This window comes from Mus caroli, chromosome 3 (genome assembly GCF_900094665.2).
Source record: "Mus caroli chromosome 3, CAROLI_EIJ_v1.1, whole genome shotgun sequence".
NCBI lineage: Eukaryota > Metazoa > Chordata > Mammalia > Rodentia > Muridae > Mus > Mus caroli.
The window spans coordinates 126987996-126999583 of record NC_034572.1 but is presented as its reverse complement, the minus strand read 5'-3'; the positions used below and the strand labels follow the sequence as shown (position 1 = coordinate 126999583).

Sequence of the window (11588 nt, the reverse complement as noted above, 5' to 3'; positions counted from 1 at the left end):
GCCAAAGATGGCCTCACAATGAACCCATAGATGAAATTTTCTCTGTCCTTGTGAGTATTACTGGGACAGCCATACTTTACAGCTAGCAGACATTCCCAGGGTCTTCAGTTGTAAGGAAGGCCTTATTGCATGGAAGATCAAGGTGAGGCTTTGAACCCAGATGGAAAGCACACACCTATAATGCCAGTGCTTGGCAGACTCAGGCAAGAGGATTGTTGCTACTTCAAGGCCAGCCTGCCTTATTAAGAGCCTTTCTCAAAAGCACAGAAATAAGCAAGGCATGGTGGCACACACCTGTAATCTCAGCACTCGCGGACTAAGGCAGGAGAATTGTAACATGACAGATGGAGGACAGCCTGGGCTACAAAGCAAAAACTTCTCTTAATAATAAACTACATGAATAAATACTATTGAAAATTAGGTTCTGGTTTTAATTTTCTTTTTTTTTTCTTTTTTTTTTAAGAATTATTTACTTATTATATGTAAGTACACTATAGCTGTTTTCAGACACACCAGAAGAGGGCATCTGATTATAGATGGTTGTAAGCCACCATGTGGTTGCTGGGATTTGAACTTAGGACCTTCGGAAGAGCAGTAAGTGCTCTTAACTGCTGAGCCATCTCTCCAGTTTCCTTTAATTTTCATATATGTATTTTTAAAAGCATCTTTTACTCTCCTGATGTAATTCCCATCTCAAAGGCTTATTGCCTCTGTCTGCTAACCGAGGCCTTGTCCTAGAATCCTCTAGCCTCTGTACAAGCTAATCTAGGCCTAGAATGTTTTCAGCCTCTGAGACTTATTGCTGAATAAGCTCACCCTTATGAGCTCTTTCTGAGCTCTGGCTAACTGGTTCAACCAAGCTGTTCTGGCTCAAACTCCTCTCCGAGCTGACTGATTCGATCTTGCTTCTTTCTCTCAGCCTCTCCTGATTTGCTCTATTTAACCTCATACTAACTTTGGCAATATCTTCTAATCTTCTGGATCCTTCTAATTCTCTGGCTCTTTCTATCGCCACCTGTGTCTAACTTCTTAACTCATCAACCTATCTCTGTAAAATTGTCCCAGTAAAACTGTTTCCTCCTCCTCCTCCTCCTCCTCCTTCCTCTCTCTCTCTCTCTCTCTCTCTCTCTCTCTCTCTCTCTCTCTCAACTGTTCTCTTGTTCTCTTAAATAACTTCCCTTTCCTCTCTCTTCTGGTGAGAGTTGGTCATATCCTATTCTGTCAAGTCTTTCTCTGACTCATCACTTTGTCTACCACTCAATTAGATATTACTTTCCAACATGGATGCTTCCTTCTACAAACTACCTTTACCTTCATTGTTTGGGATTAAAGATGTATGCTAAGGGTGTGTCTGTATTCCAGCCAGAGGGATTAAAGGTGTGTGCCAAGAGTTAAGCCACAGCACAACTAGCAATGTGTTTTGAATCTCAGGGTTCACAGTGTAATCCAATATGCTACAACAGGTAAATATTATTATATGGGCTGGTGAGATGGCTCAGTGGGTAAGAGCACCTGACTGCTCTTCCAAAGGTCCAGAGTTCAAATCCCAGCAACCACATGGTGGCTTACAACCATTCGTAATGAGATCAGACCCCTCTTCTGGTCTGTCTGAAGACAGCTACAGTGTACTTACATATAATAATAAATAAAGAAATCTTTAAAAAATATTATTATATATTAAGCATATCTCCCCTGTACAGAGTTCCCCCATACTCTGACTTTTCTAACCCCACTCCTGTCTATGTCCTTTGTTCTGCTCGATGCTTGCAGTTTACTTCAGCTCATACTGGTTGTCTCTCCTTTAATGCCCATTTTGGTTCACATATTCATAGGCCCCTTTCTAGAGTGCTTCTAGTACATCCAGCATGTCACACAGACTCACAAAAATAACAATTTCTTTCTTTGTTTTAAGATTTATTTCTTTTATATATATGAGTACACTCTAGCTGTCTTCAGACACATCAGAAGAGGGCATCAGATCCCATTACAGGTGGTTGTGAGCCACCATGTGGTTTCTGGGAATTGAACTCAGGACGGCTGGAAGAGCAGTCAGTGCTCTTAACTGCTGAGCCATCTCTCCAGCCCACAGTTTCTTAACATATAAATACAAATACCACCCCCCTCCCCAGACTCAAGGATCAGCAACTAGCCAACTATAGGATCAAAGGGGACATGACAATATTGCCCATAGTTCCCCCACTACACCCTGATGCAACAGGAAGCAGCCAGAACTGAGGTCAGTGTCTTAAATCCCTTGGGCCTTACCTTACACTAACCCCAGTTCCATAAAGCTGTTTCTTTTCGTGTAAGCAAAAAAGGGCTGCTATATCAGATCACAGAAACTGCTTCTGTAGAGGGAATTAATTACCCATCTAGTGTGCAGCTTCTCTCCCATCCCAGGGACAGCAGGCAGGCTCCCAGCCATTGCTACCAGAAAAGTTAAAACACAGGAAAAGTGCAGCCCTAGCTCTAGCTTCTCACGGACCCAACCCCAAGCAGCCTCTTTCATCTTATATCCTGTCTAGTACTTTTTCTAAGCTACCAGAACATAGCGGCTTTCAGACACATTATTCACCCTGTAATAAGGCCTTAGCTCTAGTCAAAGACCCTCTTCCCTTTACAAGTATATAAAAGTAAGAGATGTCTTTTGTTCTTCTGGGTCGTTGGATCTCCTATCCCGGCTGTGGATGGCCAGCGTAACTAAAGGATATTTCACCTGAAATATAACTCAGTGTTCTCCTGTCAAACCTGAAAAGAATCTTTCTTTATTATGTAAAACAGGCTTTTCACTTCCTTGGTGAGGTTTATGCCAAGATATTTGTTTTAAGCTCTGGTGAACAGGATTGCTTCCTTGGTTTCTTTCTCGGTATGTTGGCCCTTGGTGTATATGAAGGCTACTGATTTTGTATGTTAATTCTGTAGCCTGCCACTTTACTGAACGTATTTAACCCAGTTGTTCTCAACCGCCATAACACTGCAACCCTTTAATGCAGTTCCTCATGTGTGGGGACCCTCCCAACCAGAAAACCATTTTCTTCTTGATGAAGTTGCTGTTTCATAACTATAATTTTGCTAAGTTGAATTTTTCTAAGTTAAATATCTATGCTTCCAATGGTTTTAGATTACCCCTGTGAAAGAATTGTTGGGGGATCGAGACCTACAGGTTGAGAATACCGGTTTAACAGTTCTTGGAGTTTTCCAGTGGAATCTTTAGGGGCTCTTATATAGCAGCTTATCATCACAAATAAGAATACTCTGGTGTCTTCCTTTTCTAGTTATATTCCTTATATTTGCTTTTATAACCATGTTGTACTAGTTGAGACTTCTAGCATCATATTGAGTAAGAGTAGACACCACTGTCCTATATTGGTTTTCAGGTTACAGATTTCATTTTTAAAACAAAAGGTATTTGAACTAAGACAAGCAGTTAATCTGAAGCAATCTCTCTCCCTCTCTCTCTCTCTCTCTCTCTCTCTCTCAACAAAGAAGAGGCAGGCCCTGTGAGCCTCATCATGTACCTAAAGTTACATAATGGTCACTTGCCATAAAGTTGCCAAGTGTGAGACTTAACTGTATGTCTGCATCAGGTATATATGTTTACAGAACCAATCACACCCCTTGATAAAGTGGCACATATTATAGCTGTAAATATCCTGACAACTGCCCTCTAGAATTCTCTTCAATAACGACATTCAAATGTTGGGCATAGTGGCACAAGCCTTAAATCTCAGCACTCAAGAGGCAGGGGTAGATGGGTTTCTATGAGTTTGTTAGGGAACCCAAACCCTGGTCCTCACGCTTACATTACAGTCACTTCACTCACTGAGCCAGCTCCCCAGCTACTCTTTCAGGGATGATTAAGGAAGCAATGATCTGACATGGTGTGACACACTCTCGTGCATTGCATAATGGGGAATAAACCACCGAGACTGGGACACTTGCCACTGAGAGAGCATGCATGACACTTGGTCGCTCCAGCAGAAGAGATGCTCTCAGTCCAGACACACCCTGACCCTTTCCATTTCTGTGGAGAGCGCCCTGAATTCCTGTTTTTGTTTTCTTAAGATTGTATTTATTTTTACTCTATGCATATGGGTGTTTTGGAAGCCTGTGTGAATATGTACCAGGTGCATGCATGGTGCCCACCGAGGTAAAAAGAGGGCATTGGGTACCCTGGAACTTGAGTTTCAGACCATTATAAGCCACCATGGGAGTGCTTGGACTGGAACCCAGTTGAGCAGCCACTAATCTTAACCCCTAAACCAATTCTTCAGGTCCTAGAGTCCTGAATTCTATTCTTTTTGGCCCCTGGAATACAGAGAAAGCCAAAATTACCAGATAGGTAACACCTCCCAGGACTTATCTTTGAACTAGTAGCAAAAAGCAATTGTTAACAGTCCCTTAACCCTACACTGGGGTAAATTCTAAGAGCTATGGTTCACAAAGTTTATCAGACTTCTCCAATGGCAATGTGCTTAAGGTACCTGCCCTGCTTATTTGCTTCACAGTGTTACCTTTATGACACACAGCTCAGAGTTCTCAGAAATGCACAGGTGTGAACATCTGTGTTTGAAGAGGAAAAAAAAAAAAAACCTCAAAGATCAATCTAATGAACTAAACTTCTTCCTGACATCAGCAAAGGGGACCAGAGAAATGCTTCGTGGTTAAGAGCACCAACAGGACCTGAGTTTGGTGTCAGCACCAACATCAGGTGGCTGCCAATTGCTTTAACTCCAATTCCAGGGCATAGGATGCCCTTGTCAGCCTCATTAGACAATAAAATCACATTCAGAAACCCATTGTCTTAGTCAGGGTTTCTATTCCTGGACAAAACATCATGACCAAGAAACAGTTGGGGAGGAAAGGGTTTATTCAGCTTACACTTCCATACTGCTGTTCATCACCAAGGAAGTCAGGACTGGAAGCAGGTCAGGAAGCAGGAGCTGATGCAGAGGCCATGAAGGGATGTTTTTTACTGGCTTGCTTCCCCTGGCTTGCTCAGCCTGCTCTCTTATAGAACCTAAGACTACCAGCCCAGAGATGGTCCCACCCACAAGGGGACCTCCCCACTTGATCACTAATTGAGAAAATGCCTTACAGCTGGATCTCATGGAGGCATTTCCCCAAATGAAGCTCCTTTCTCTGTGATAATTCCAGCCTGTGTCAAGTTGACACAAAACAAGCCAGTACACCCATATACAGAAAGAGACACACATACACACTTCTTTTAAATTATAAAATTAAACCCAGTATAATGTCACATGTGTTTGGGAAACAAACGCATGTGGATCTCTGTGAGTTTGAGGCCAGCCAGGTCTGCATTGCTCTTCTAGGCTAGCTAACAAAGGCACTGCATCTCAAAAAAATTATAAAATAAACATTTTAATGTTTTTTTAATTAAAATATCATTACATCATCTCCCCTTCACTTTCTTCTTTGTACCCTTTTCATCAACCCCCTCTTTGCTCCCTCTCAAATTCATGGCTTCTTTCTTGTTATTATTATAGATGTATAAATGCATAGATGTATAAATACAACCTTGGAAATCCATTTGGTGTGCCTTTTACATTTATGAATGATTTGGGGGTGAGCACTTAGAATTGGCTAACAAATTAGGGACTCATCCATTAGGATGGCAAAGTCCCCCCACCCTCAGCAGTTTTAAGTCGCCTGTAGTCTTTGTCTAGAGTGGGAACACATGGAATTGTCCCCGTTTCACGATACCTCATTCATTGGTATTGTTAGTGTTCAGGTCCTGTTTATACAGCCGTCGTGCTGAGATGCATCGGGCGCAGCTTCACTGTCATCTCCAGGAGACTTGATTTCCCAGCAGCTGTCTTCCTGTTCCTCAGGCTCTTATTACCTTTTTGCCCTCTCTTCCCGCATGTTCCCTAAGCCTTTTTGTGAAAGAAGCTAGTAATAATAATAATAATAATAATAATAACAATAATAATAAATAACCATGATGGGTATGGTAGTACACAGCTGTAATCCCACCACTTGACGGGTGGAGATAGGAGAATCAGGTATCCCCATATTGAGTTTGAGGCCTCCCTGAGTTACAAGAGATCTAAAAGATAAAGAGGGTCAAGAGGAGGAAACAGGGAGAGGAAACTGGAAAACAAAACAGCAAAGTAAATCCCAAACTAAATAGGAACAAATATAACTTAGACTAGGGAAACAGTATTTAGAAATTATCAGCCGGGCGTGGTGGCGCACGCCTTTAATCCCAGCACTCGGGAGGCAGAGGCAGGCGGATTTCTGAGTTCGAGGCCAGCCTGGTCTACAAAGTGAGTTCCAGGACAGCCAGAGCTATACAGAGAAACCCTGTCTTGAAAAACCAAAAAAAAAAAAAAAAAAAAAAAAAAAAAAAAAAAAAAAAAAAAAAAAAAAAAAAAAAAAGAAATTATCAGTAAGACCAGAAAAAAACTTTTACTTTAAAGAAAAAGGAATTACTAGGTTAGGGAATGGAAGAGAAATCACAACTACCAACCTCTGAGAAATAAAAAAGCAGTTGAAGGGGCTACCATGAACAAATGTGTAACAACCAGGCAGACAACTTTCATGACCTCCCTTGCTTTTGAAAACCATAAGGTAGTTTGTTCATTATTCAGGGCAAATGTGGAATTAACTCTATGACTGAGCAACTCCTATATATTTATAAAGACTGAGATGTGCACAGACAAAAATGTGCACACCTGTGCTCACAGTAGCTTCATTTTTACTGGAGTGGAAACAAGTCTGATGCCTACCAACTAGTGATGTAAAACAGTGTATATCCATGTAAAAGAATATTTGCCAGTAAAAAAGAAATGGGATGGGCATGCCGTTGGATGCCTATAATGAAGGTGAGTAGTTCAAGGTCACCCTGGGCTACCTGAGATCCTGGGGGGGGGGGAGAGACAAAAAAGAAAAACAAGGAAAGGAATTGTAATATACATCACAAACTACAGAGCCTTGAAAACACTATGGTGGGTACAAGTAGCAAATCAGAACAAAGGAAATGCTACATTATCACATGATACATTGTTACAATGTGCTGGTGTGGCCATCCTAGTCTGACACACAGAGAAGGAGCCATTGAGTGTTTCTCAAGGACTGGTCTGAGCAGCTGAGGGAGCATCGCCTGATGCCAATAGGCATCAAGTTTCTTTTGGGTACTGAAACCATTCTAAAGTTAGAGTACAGTGACCTCATACCATGTTCCTTACCAGCTAGCTTCACAAATAGCCTGGCTGTGTCTTTGCCATCCTCTCGTCCTGATTCTTCTGCTTTGATCCTCCCGTGCCTTTTGCTTCTTGCTCTCCTGCTTTACAAACTCAGCCTCAAGCACAGCAAAGCCCACTCTGTCCCCTGTGTCCTCACATCCTAAGCATCTGGAGCAACATGAGCTAGTGTTTTTCTCTGGACCCACCATACCAGTCCAAATGACTCCTGCAGTCACACCAATAGATGCAGCCCTTTGGAGCATGGAACATGTGTATCTCCACTAGGTTGAAGGGGAGAGGTTTAGGAGGTAAAAAAAATTCTAATCAACTTGTGGCAAAACCTTTCTAAGAACAAAAAAAAGTGTCTGAGATATTGCAGACTTTAAACATCTACTAAATTTTATCCCATTGTCAGGCCAAGCCTGACTGATAACTTCGTTCATACTCTTGGCCAAAAAGTCAATTTTCTATTATTTGCTTGGTGATGAACTGTATTTGTGTCTATTCAAATGACCTTTTAAATTACTTTATAGCAATAGCTACATAGACATTGTTTTACTTTAAGGAAAACCAGACTAAATTTGTCATAGATAAGGTATGTAGGGTTTAATTTAATGTTGTTTTCTTTTGGTAAGGAAGAATGTTTGCTATGAGTATCTGGTTTCTAGCATAGAGCAACAGTCCTTTATTGTGGACAACCTAACCTACAGAAAGCCACATTGGCAGGAAAAAGCAATATGGACCAACTGATGGCACCGTAAGGGAAATCTCAGAGTTTGTCTCACCAGAATGGTCACCCTCCTAGAGGCACAGTTCAGTGTAGGTGGCTAGTGTATTCGTTAACTGGATACCAATAAACCACTGAAACCTACCTCTGTCTCATTTCCTATTTTCCCAAAGGACTGACACTTGTGTTTGATAGTCTTAAGATCAATAAAGGCTGCAAAGGTGGCTCAGAGGTTGACAACCCTTGCTGTTCTTCCTGGGGACCTGGGTTGAATCTCCAGCACCCACAGAGTAATTCTCAACTGTCTGTAAATCCAGGTCTAGGGGATCTGATAACCGCTTTAGACATCTGTGGGCACCAGGCATGTATATGGTATGTATACACACATGCAGGTAAAACAGTCATATAGATAAATACAATTATAAGAAATTGTTCCGCCAGGCATGGTGGCTCACGCCTTTAATCCCAGCAGTTGGGAGGCAGAGGCAGGCGGATTTCTGAGTTCAGGGCCAGCCTGGTCTACAAAGTGAGTTCCAGGACAGCCAGGGCTATACAGAGAAACCCTGTCTCGAAAAAAAAAAAAAAAAAAAAAAAGAAAAGAAATTGTTCCATAACCCTCAAAACATATCTCTGAAAGTTTTCATCCCACTCTGACACTTTTGATAAATTTAGAGGGTGTGGCTCACTGCAGTTGTAAGGACTTGAGTCTGAACATTAGCACCACAAAAATAACAAATCAATTAAGCAAGCAGAAAATGTACTATAATCCCATTCTTCCTTATTTTCATCTGTAGAATGAAGACAGTAATTATCTATCACATTTAGTGGTACTGGAGAGTACTGGGTATATTACTGGAAGTAACTAGAACCAGGCACTGCACTCTGGCCTTGAGCTCCAGCATCCTCAACACTGAGAGTACACATGTGTGCCATGTGCCTATCGACGACTGTCCCTTTAAATCAACCAGAGGATGCCACTGTTCCTGAGGCTGTAACTCGTCTTCTTACATCTTTGCTATCACACATTTGAAGACCTTCACCATGCTGTCTCTTATTTGCCTGACTATTTCTTTAAGGAAAAAAAAAAAAATGTTGACAGGCATGGTGGTGCATGCCTTTAATCCCAGCAGCTGGGAGGCAGAGGCAGGTGGATTTCTGAGTTCGAGGCCAGCTTGGTCTACAAAGTGAGTTCCAGGACATCCAGGGCTACAGAGAGAAACCCTGTCTGGAAAAAAACAAAAAAAAACAAAAAAACAAAAAACAAAACAAAACAAAAAGTTAATTGAAGTTCAAGGAGTGTAAAAGAACAAATCTAGGCTAAGAATTCAGATGCCCTTAAATTTTCTCTGTTGCCAACTAGTTATGACCTTGGGTGATTTATGCCCCCAGATTCTACAAAGGAAAAGGGAATAAGTATTCTCTCTCTCTCTCTCTCTCTCTCTCTCTCTCTCTCTCTCTCTCTCTCTCTCTCTCTCCCTCCCTCCCTGCCTGCCTCCCTCCCTCCCTGCCTGCCTCCCTCCCTCTCTGGCCCTCCTAGCTTGAATTTCCCTCCAATAAATATGTATATTTTCTGCCCCTAGAGGCCTTGCAGGTGTGGCTGCTGTGTCACATGCACAGCAGTAGGTGGCAGAGAGGAGAGAGGCTATGTCTACGCTCAGTGATCTGATCTATGAACATCTGAATTATCAGTCGCCTAACATTCCCTGAAAAAAAATGATCCTAAGACACAAGACATCCACTAGTCCAGGGTCAGGGGGCCCAAACAGGAAGCTAACCTGAGATGAATGGAAGTCCAGCGCCAGGCAGACCCAGATGGGCTCCAAGGATAGGGAGCAAGCTGAAGACTAGAAGAAACCTGCCTGGAACAGCAGGCTCCAGATGAGCCCAAGTGAGCCCCTAAGACATATGGCCCTTGTAAAGGGTCACTCAGGCAGACCAGGCAAGGAGCAAGCCTGAGACAACTACCAGACTGGTGCCATAGGGCTCAGACTAGTCAGCGAGCGACCCTGAAATGACCATCAGTCCGACACCATGCAGGCCTAGGTGGGTAGACCATGTCAAGATTACCCCTGCCCAGTGCCACAATGTCCCTTTAGAAGGGACATAGCACTTCTAAAGCCACTCCTGAGATGACCCCAGACACTCAGAGACCCCAGGCACCACTAAGAGAAGCAAGTAAGTGGTGGAGAAATGGAAGAGAAAGAGAAATGGAAGGATGTGTGCAATGAAGAGAGACAGAACTGGAGACTTGAGGGTAGTGAGGATCAGGCTGGTGTGAGTAGCCAGTGCTGCCTCCAGGGGCCATGTCTGGGTTCATGGTACTGCAGCAGCAGGGTTCTGTTACCACCAATAGCCAGGCAGACATCCCAAGTCTAGGCTGCTGCCCAGGGACACGTTGATGTTTGAGGGCTGTGCAGAACTGCCCCTACCCTCACCTGGGCATCATGAGAGAGTTGTCCCTGGAGGCAGAAGAGCAGAAGAGCTGACCCCATCCCTAGCCATCTGCAGTACTCTGGAGATCAGAACCTACGCATTGCAGGAGTTATTGGTGAGCTGACCTCAAGGACACAAGCATGGGAGATCTGACCCTATCGCTCATCTCCTCTATGGTGGCATGGACGAGGAAGAGATGCCCTTCTCCTCCCTTACCACCTTCAGCAGGCAGGAGATATGGCCCTGGGGTCATGAGAGCAGGAGAACTGGCCCTACTCCTCATCAGGGGAAGCACTCAGGAGAGTGAGCCCTACACCTTGCGTGGGCAGCACAGTAGAGCTGATCCTGCTGATGAGGATACACGGGAGATGGTGCCAGGGGTGTGAGCATGGGATTCCTGGCTCCAGTACTTGTCAGCTGTGCAGTGACATAGTTGAAGGAGAGATGCCTCGCCTCACCCTGTGCCACCTGCGGCAGGCAGAAGAGCTGGCCCTAGTGTGGGGGTTGCAGGTAAGCCAGCCTGAGGATGTGAATGCAGAGGAGCCCTGCCTCCTGCCTGCCTGCTGGGCAATGGTACAGATGAGGGAGAGATACCCTCCTCCCCTCCTCATTCCTCACCATCTATAGCAGGCAGGAAAGCTGGCTCTGAAGTCATGGGAGTGGGAGAACAGGTACCAGCTGCAATGCTTGGAAGAGAGGGCCCTGCATCTCGTCTGGGCAGCAGGGTAGAGCTGGCCGTGGTTTCAGGGGTTGCTAGCAAGTCAACCCTGTGAGTGAGAGTGGAAGAGCCACTGGGCTGACCACTGGGTTGGCCCACCCCATCATCTACCCCACTGATGAATTGTTGGAGTTCATGAAGCAGCCGGTCCTACAGATCCAAAACTACAGGCTCTTCATGACACAGAGCAACAACAGGATAGCTGAGAGGAATCCCAGTGAGGATCCAGTACTGATAGAGCATCAGAAGCCAGAGGTCTTGTACCAGACCAATGACTCATCATCGTAATGAGCATTTGCAAGCAAATAAGTATAGACAAAAGGATACACTGTGAGACACTATGACACACTATAGCTTCCACAGCAAGAGATTTTTTTGTTTCCTCTGTTGTGGGGGAGGTTGCAAAGGTGGAGGGCAGACGGAGGGGAAGATGAGTGGGACTGGGGTGCCTGATGTGAGGTTCACAAAGAACCAATAAAAATCGAAAAACCAAAAAAAAAAA

At 43.9% G+C, this 11588-nt stretch overlaps 1 non-coding gene across 1 annotated transcript; it reads left to right on the top strand.

The window, feature by feature from the left end:
• Positions 1 to 9504: 9504 nt before the first annotated feature.
• On the top strand, positions 9505 to 9636 carry LOC115030746. The gene has a single exon (XR_003836341.1). It is a non-coding gene; the product is annotated as a small nucleolar RNA SNORA17 (small nucleolar RNA).
• The last annotated feature ends 1952 nt before the right edge of the window (positions 9637 to 11588 follow it).